The following is a 9,097-nucleotide window of genomic DNA, read 5'->3' on the forward strand; positions in this document are numbered from 1 at the left end:
AACAATTAAAACAGTTAGAGTAAGCCCTAACTGAGGTAAATTGACAACAGGCAGGATTTCCTCGGTTACGTTTGAGTATTTGTCAGCTATAGACTGCTAGTACGTATGTTCAAACTGTCGTCGCTGCTTTGTTTTTGCTGGCTATGATGTAGTCTTTTATACTGCTATTTTCAGAATCCCAAATGTCAAACCATGAAAAGGCGATATTTATCAAAACTGAACTGATAACGTTTATAAGTGTAGGCCTACTGTAAGTGCCCATTGCAAGACACGTTACAGTCTCTGTGGTATAGAGATAGTACATGTACATCTTCCGAGGGGGATATACGCTGTGCGACTTCGTGGCCAACTTTAGCTCAGCCTGCTATTCATATTGGCAGACAGATGCATATCGCTCCGATAAATAAACAGATAAACAGTCTAAAAATGCTTCTTTTCGTGTTGTCTTTATGACAGTCGTTTACATCTATGAATAACCATGAGCCAAATGAGGCGAGAATGTACGAGTTGTACAGTCCACCAAGTCAGAGATGAGAGACACTTGGTTCTTGTTAGTGCACGGCGGTGAATATTTTATACACCAACAGACAGATTTTCTGTTAGTCATAAGCACATTCATTTACGTCATGACGCAGTTAGCGTTAAGGATTGTCTTATAAAGAATCTCTTTACCTTCAACATAAAAAACAGCATTAATTTGTGCAATTACCACATGCATGCATGCAGTGATGCGAGCATACAGTACACATGCAGTGATGCAAGCATACAATACACATATAGTGATGCGAGCATACAATACACATGCAGTGATGCGAGCATACAATACCATACAGAAACTGTAGCTGCTCAGCTACCTTGCCTGTAAGTGCAGGGCTCGATTTCACGAAACTTCTCAAGTTCATTTTGCTTAAGTTTTTTTTCGAATAATACCATACTTATGAAGTGTTCGTCATAACTGTTGTCTAGAAATACTACCGACTTAAACAATTTAGTGAACTTAGCGAGTTTTGTGAAACAGGGCCCAGGTGAATTCTATCCACAAGTTATCGGGGTGATTGCCTTCAAATATCTCAGTCGTTAGGCCTACGACTGGGTTCAGTCAGTTTAACAAATGGTATATTGTGTGTATTACCAGGTGTTGGCCATTTATGAAGGAAATAAGGCGATGGCGATGGTCTATAATTTATTAACCTGAATGTAATTTATGCCACTCAAAAAATTCCTCAGTTAGGTATAATTAAATAATTACATAGAGTAAATCAACTATATTCATGTTTGATTACCCCGAGTAGCAAATCACATGGGGAAACTTTATATTACTGTGCTTGGTTCTTGAAGTTTTGTCACTGCATAGCACTTGGATTAAGATAGACGTCTATCTTAATCTTAGATAGCACGGGAATATCTGGCCACTGGCATAGGAATATCTCGCCACTGGCATAGGAATATCTCGCCACTGACATTGGGATATCTTGCCACTGGTATAGGGATATCTCGCACTGGCATAAGGATATCTTGCCACTGGTATAGGGATATCTCGCACTGGCATAAGGATATCTTGCCACTGGTATAGGGATATCTCGCACTGGCATAAGGATATCTTGCCACTGGTATAGGGATATCTCGCACTGGCATAAGGATATCTCGCCACTGACACAGGGAAATCTCGCCAGTGACATAAGGATATCTCGCCACTGGTATAGGGATATCTCGCCACTGGCATAAGGATATCTCGCCACTGGCACAGGGAAATCTCGCCAGTGGCATAAGGATATCTCGCCACTGGTATAGGGATATCTCGCCACTGGCATAAGGATGTCTCACCACTGGCATAAGGATGTCTCACCACTGGCATAAGGATGTCTCACCACTGGCATAAGGATATCTCACCACTGGCATAAGGATGTCTCACCACTGACATAAGGATATCTCACCACTGGCATAAGGATGTCTCACCACTGGCATAAGGATATCTCGCCACTGGTATAGAGATATCTCGCCACTGGCATAAGGATGTCTCACCACTGGCATAAGGATATCTCACCACTGGCATAAGGATATCTCACCACTGGCACAGGGAAGTCTCGCCAGTGGCATAAGGATATCTCACCACTGGCATAACGATATTTTATCGTTGACTCACTGGCACAGAGACATTTCATAACTACAATTCATAACTGGCAGACGCAGACTTCATTACCGGCAAGGGGATGTCTCGTCAGCACTGGTCAGCAATGGCATAGGAACATCTACTCACTGGCACAGCCACATTTCATAACTTCTACAGTGACATTTCACCACTGCTAGAGTGACATTTCACCGCTGCTAGAGTGACATTTCACCACTGGTACAGTGACATTTCGTCACTGGCACAGCAACATTTCATCACTCCTACAGTGAGTTTCCATCACTCCTACTGCACTTTGTGTTTTGAAAAGAGATAAATAGGCGAAAGACCATCCAATTAAAGCACACCGTTGGTTCAACTTATACATCTTTTCATCATTTTTGCAATAAATTGTTTCAGTGTACCTAAGTATTTTTTCATGTAACATGGCACTTTTGATGACTACATTGAAATGAATAAGATTAATCTGCATTTCCTTCACGTTGATTTCGCTCACGTTCTTATCCGTTATTTGTGATATCGCGAGCCTGTGGCCACTTTCACAAACCATTTTCCGAAATGATGAAGTGCGGCATAAGATGGCTTAATTTGCGAGAAAATTCACGAAAACTATGGAGGCTTCCTTGAAATGGGTCTATAAGGGTGAAAACACGTGCTTTCTTTGTACAGATGACTGCGAAAGGTACTTTATTTCTCCCCTCAGAACTTTGGGTACCGTACTCAGAAAGCATAGAGTTGACATTTAGGAAGGCGATATAGAATGTCAGAAATTGAATACATTCATTAAAATTAGATAAATAAGATAACTGAGAAGGCAATGCATTCGGCGAATACAGAAAATCACGGAAATAAACCAAACTTTGTGCGGCGAAAGAACGCAAGGCACCATAAAACAGATCACAATGAAGATATTTTACGAAGGTATAATGTAATATGGTTATTTTCTGGTTATAAGATAAAAACTCTTATGTAATTTTCAAAAACTATAAAAGATATTTTTTCGAGGTGTATATTTGTGTGAAACATCAAAGTGAATCCTATAGATAAATATATAGATCAAATCATAGATTACATTAACTCAAACACTGTATGAGTACAATCAGGTCATCCGGGTCCTTAAAGTAAGCAATTTGCATATCTAGTTAGCACGTTTATGATATTGCTATTGTCAATATATTACTCGTGACAGCTTATGCCAGAAACACATGTAAAAGAAGAATATGAATTCCCACGGCCCAAGTAATGAAGTTTAAAATTCCTTTTGTCTCTCGATTAAACAAATTGGACCGGTTACGGGCGTAAACCGCGACACATGTCGTGCGACATTTTATGATAGTAAAGTTGAGAGTTTTTATTATAATTACCCAATTTAGACGATCTAATGAACTGTGTGTTTTTATTGAGCCCATCTCAAGGTTAAGGCTTGGTTTTTGTCTCTTAATGAATATGATCACATAGCCATGCAAAACCGTCTATGTGTTAAATCCATTATCACATAACGATTCAGGCTAAAACCAAGTAGACAAGTCAAAAACAGTCAAGGAGTCACAAGAAATTGTAAAAGAAAAACAAAGTCATTATGTTTAGCCTGAATTACATTTTGGACATCGCATGATCAGCAGTTTTTTCCCCACACCCTGTCGAACTGCGTTCCTCAGTTGTATTTATGAATGTATTAATTCCAACGAAACAAGTCTATCTATACGTGCCCTGTGACAAACCTCTAGAAAACAGAACTTGTAAGTTGGGCACTCTTTCTAGTGATGAAATATCACATCTAATTTTGTCAATGTACACTACATAATGATGCTACACACCTTGTTTTCACGTGAAAAGAGCTTTGTAAGCACGATGCCTTTAGGATGTTTGTACCCAGGTGAATGAAATAGATCTAAAGTTCTCCCCAATTTAAATTAACCTAATTTCTCATCACGCGTTCAGCTACAGCCTCTTCGTGCCCGTCAGCAATTAACACACACAAATCATTTATTCACTTCATAAAATGTTATCTGTGTCTTCAGAAGAAATAATTATTGCTCTGTACCTCTCATCATGCAATATGAATGTCACCTGTATGACCTCAATTTGGGAGTTTGACAACATTTCGGCATCTTTCCGTCTATATTTATGGTAATTGGTATCAGGTCGGACAAGTGGTTCTATATTTGCCGGTTTGTGTACATGAAGGCCAGACATATCGTCATGAACATAGGTCATGTGACCATGACGTGGTACAGATATGCTGGCTTGTCACAAGGAGCGGAAACATTTGTTAACCAATATTCTTCCGTATAATTAACCGTTATCGCTAGTTGTGCTGTTCACATCTTTTTCCGTCATGCATATATAGGCCTACATATGTAAGTGTAAGTGTAAGTCATTTTGTTTTTCTCATGTCAACAACCCTCTGGTAACCGTAAACTCATTGCTTCATATTTATATACTTCGTGTGTGATCCCTAATTGTCGGACTAGATTACCATATTAAAGGATATCTGTATCACGTAAGGAATCTTGCCAAGTGCATGGAGAAATGAGGGTTTAGAGAAGCTGCCTTAGTTCTCCTGAAACTGTCTTCATTGACGTATTCTGTATTACACAATGAACTGACAGTCTTTATTGTTTTATATTAAGGAACAACTCACCAATCTTTGACAAACCTGTTATTTGGAGTTTACAGAATGGTCTTATAATCATTCTCAATGACCTAGGAGTCTCTCACCAATGCGGTCGCTGTGAGTTCAAGTCCAGCTCATGCTGGCTTCCTCTCCGGCAGTAACTGGGAAGGTTTGCCAGCAACCCAGGATGGTCGTGGGTTTCCCCCGGACTCTGCCCGGTTTTCTCCCACTATAATGCTGGCCGCCGTCGTATAAGTGAAATATTCTTGAGTACGGCGTAAAACATCGATCAAATAAATAAATAAATAAATAAATAAATAAATAAATAAATAAATAAACAAACAAATAAACAAATAAATAATTATAATGATTCTGAAACCTTTGCTGTATGTTACATAATGATCTCGCAATCTTTCTCAAACTGTGATTGTATATTGCACTAGTCCAACAAAACTAATTTAGTTTACAGGTTGGTCTCAAAATCATCCGGGGGTGGGGGGGGGGGGGAAGCCTGTCTTCGGCTGTACGTGGGAAGGTCTGTAACCAACCTGCGGATGGTCGTGGGTCTCCCCCGGGCTCTGCCCGGTTTTCTCCCATCATAATATTGACCATCGTCGTATAAATTAAATATTCTTGAGTACGGTGTAAAATACCAGTCAAATAAATAAAGAAATGACCATTCTTAAGAATCTTGATTGTAATACTCTTTCATGAATCTTACACATCTCTTGTTTATATATTCTGCAGAATGTCCCCGTAACGCGCCCGGCATATGTCGATGTGATAAGATCAATCGGTGTTACCTGTTCCTACCCCAACACACCCAGTGGCCATGGGCCCAGGCCTCGTGTGAGCGATATGGTGGTAGCCTGGCCGCTGTCAGAGATGACACCACCCGCTCTCTCATCACCGCTACGCTCATGGCCGACCCATCCAACTGGTTCGAGCTCTGGCTTGGTGGATTCCTGGAAACTCACAATTGGAAATGGTCCAAGGGTAAACATTTCTTTTAGTTTAAAGCATTTTAGAATACTTCCCCCATGGAATTGCTTTTGCCGTATTTCCAGCAAAATTTCTTTCTAATTGACCGATCGTAATATCACTAAACTCATTGTCAATCAAAATAATATATCAGCCTAGCAGAAGATTTTGTATGTCCAACTTGCCACCGATTTATGTACAAGATTCAGTTCAGAAATGTGTTAGACAATATCCATTTTATTCCCCCGGTCAGTTATTCCATGTTCATTGAGATATTTGACGCAGATATGGTTGCCTCTGCGAATAGTCACTTACGCCCCATATAGATCTTGTCCAAGAACACATTTTCCTGTCTTACTTTTCCGACAGCGATATATGCTTAAACGTAAATACCTCGTTTCAGATCAAACCTACATCAGTTTGGATTATTTGGGATGTTTTTCGACCAACTCGCCGGTGTCTGGGGGACGTTTGTGGTGGAATGATGGTTACAACTCCGCAGATATCTGCATTTCGCAGTGTCAGTCTGTCAACATGAGATATGCTCTTTTACGGGTAAGACAATGTGTCTGTAACTCAACACTGCACCCATTTTTTATCTAAAACATCGTTTGTTAGGACATTTGTCATCAAGTAAATGAGCCGTTAAGTGTTTCTTCCGGTCGTAATTCACAAGGTTGACATATTTAATACTGTCTGTGAATAGTTTGCCATCGTTCGCCCCATACGGAGCAAAGGTCAAACATATATACATACATAAAGGATTCCAGAGCTAGTCCTATGTCTTGCAGGTTTCATATAGGAGATTATGCTTATACCTTAAACTGAACGTCTTTCTTTTCTTACCTGCATTCACAGGGTAATCGTTGTTACTGTCAACCGGCGTTTGACTTTAGTGTGTGGGTGAGAGTGGCTGAAGCTTTCTGTAACCCTCAGCCAGGCTTTATGACTGAAGATTACAGGGTGTATGACGTGGCTGGTGAGAAGCTTTTCCACCTTCTTACTTCATTACATATTATGAAAGCTATATGAAGCCTCTGTTTCCAGTTACACTAATATGTATTAAACAGCAGCATAAAAATTATGTATAGATAAAAGAACTAGTCCCAGATATTTTTAACTCTATATCTCTTGCTCCTGCACGTAGACGGTTTCGTTAAAGCGTGACGTCACACTGAAGAACAAATAACTGCTATATACTGGCTTGCAACTGAATCTTTGACAACCTGAAGGTGTTAAATCCAAATTATAGCGTTTGAATTGGCAAACTGTTTTGTCTTTAGCTTCATCATTTGTCCGGTGGCATCACGGGCAGCCTGCCATCACCCTGGGCTCCACTCCGGATCTGGACTGCGCCACCATCGAGAAGTCCGGACGGCCGGAGAACCACACGGCCTGGTACCTGGACTACTGCGAGAGACTGCTCAGTTATATCTGTGAACACAGTACGTATACAAGTACACCATCTCTCATGTACGATGTCACATCATGAATTATTTTACAACATTTCAGTGTACCGATTGGTACATGTACCTTAGTTCATTCCGATGAATGTACAGCTATTCCGTCGGGTTCATTTTGTAAGCGTATAATGAATGTGACATTAATGATCGTTGGTGATCTCGGAACCCATTTCGGTTAATGGCTCGTGTACAAATGTGTCTTCTGACGCCTAATTTCATTGCATATCCCCTTACACAGTAATAGGTACATATATGTCATCTTTACGATTCTACAATATGGTATCTTAATAACTGTCTAAATGTAGTTTTCATAATATAAAACCAGTAATAACCGAATTGTTCCATGTTTCTCATTTCTCGAATGTGATCGTTTGTTTCCCAACAGGAACAGCCATCCAAGGCAGCAGTGGTGGGGCCTCTTCATATGTTACGTTATACACTCTTTCCACGAAAAAGAGGTCTTGGTTTGATGCGGACACTGCCTGTAGGAATACTGGAGGTGTCTTGGCTCAACTCTCCGATAGAGGAACATTCGCTTCCGTCAGTAATATAATACCGAACATGAGCAGATACTGGATTGGCTTATCGCGAAGGACGAGATACTGGGCGTCAGGTAAGTAGAGAGCGGAAAAGGCAATCGGTAAAATGATGGTACTTCTCACTTCTTTTGGAATAAATGGAACCTTGGTTTCGAAAACAAGCTTATGAGGTTTAACATTATGAATTAGGGTATTCTACCATTGTCTCTGAAATATAATGGACATCCAACACCGGTGTGTAGAGCTTGTGGTGTTAACTGTCACTGACGAAAGACAATGTTGAATCGGTAGTGACCATGAGTGATTTTACGAATAACTGAATACAGGCGACAATTCAAAAGAAGTAGACTACATTATTATTTTGTTGCCGTATTTTTAGTCTAATAGACCGAATTTATGACTGATATGATAATGCTGTATCATTATTCTTTTCAACAGATACAACCTTTCGACCATCGCCAAATGGGATTTGTTTAGCTTTGCAGACAAAGTCGACCTACAATTGGCAGAGCTGCAGTAGGTGGATGCAGTACTTATGTCAAGTCAGTAAGTATACCACGGCTCTTGATTTCCTCTATAACCATTTGAAGCGTGTTTCTTCCTTGGGAGTTTCAATGTGGCTTTTAATACTACATCTTTGGATCATTCCACGAAGCTGTGTCTCCATGTAGCAGGCCAGACCATCTTATTTCATACTGATGTCTCAATGGCAAGCCAGCTCGAACACACCAAATTGTGTCTCAGTAAGTCACATTATACAAACTGTAAACCAACCATTACTTGACCTGTTTGCTCATCCTTAGGGCTGAAATCATGAGCGTCTTGAAAGGAACACATATGGCAATATCATTATTTTGTATACATATAATGTATCTAGGTCTGCAATGAATATTTGCTAATATGGCTCCCTAGTTACTTTGTAAAGGCTGCAATATGATTTATTCACAGGTTTCGCCAACGCCACTCTAAGTGACACAACAACGACAAGAGCAGTAACAACAACACCAATTCCTACTACAACCTCGACAACCACTACAACAACACCAACACCAACGACGACAACAACAACGACGACGACGACAACAACCCCACCACCAACTACTACTAGGTCTACTACAACTACGACAACCACAACACCGCCACCAACAACCACAACAACAACAATTCCACCTACCACCACAACAACAACTACCACGACAACAACTACCACTACAACAAGTCTCGCTCCGACTACTACCACAACAACAACTACAACAACACTGCCCCCAACCACTACACCAACAACTACAACTACAACAACACTGCCAACAACCACTACAACAACTCCTGTTGCGATAGCGACAGCGCCAACTACCGTGCTGACGACTTC

At 40.5% G+C, this 9,097-nt stretch overlaps 1 long non-coding RNA gene across 1 annotated transcript; it reads left to right on the forward strand.

Moving 5' to 3' along the window:
• The first annotated feature begins 7,677 nt into the window (after positions 1 to 7,677).
• LOC135475500 (uncharacterized) lies at positions 7,678 to 8,800 on the forward strand. The gene is made up of 3 exons (XR_010445053.1): positions 7,678 to 7,802; positions 8,167 to 8,274; positions 8,677 to 8,800. It is a non-coding gene; the product is annotated as an uncharacterized LOC135475500 (long non-coding RNA).
• The last annotated feature ends 297 nt before the right edge of the window (positions 8,801 to 9,097 follow it).

The sequence above is a fragment of the Liolophura sinensis genome, chromosome 1, assembly GCF_032854445.1.
Source record: "Liolophura sinensis isolate JHLJ2023 chromosome 1, CUHK_Ljap_v2, whole genome shotgun sequence".
NCBI lineage: Eukaryota > Metazoa > Mollusca > Polyplacophora > Chitonida > Chitonidae > Liolophura > Liolophura sinensis.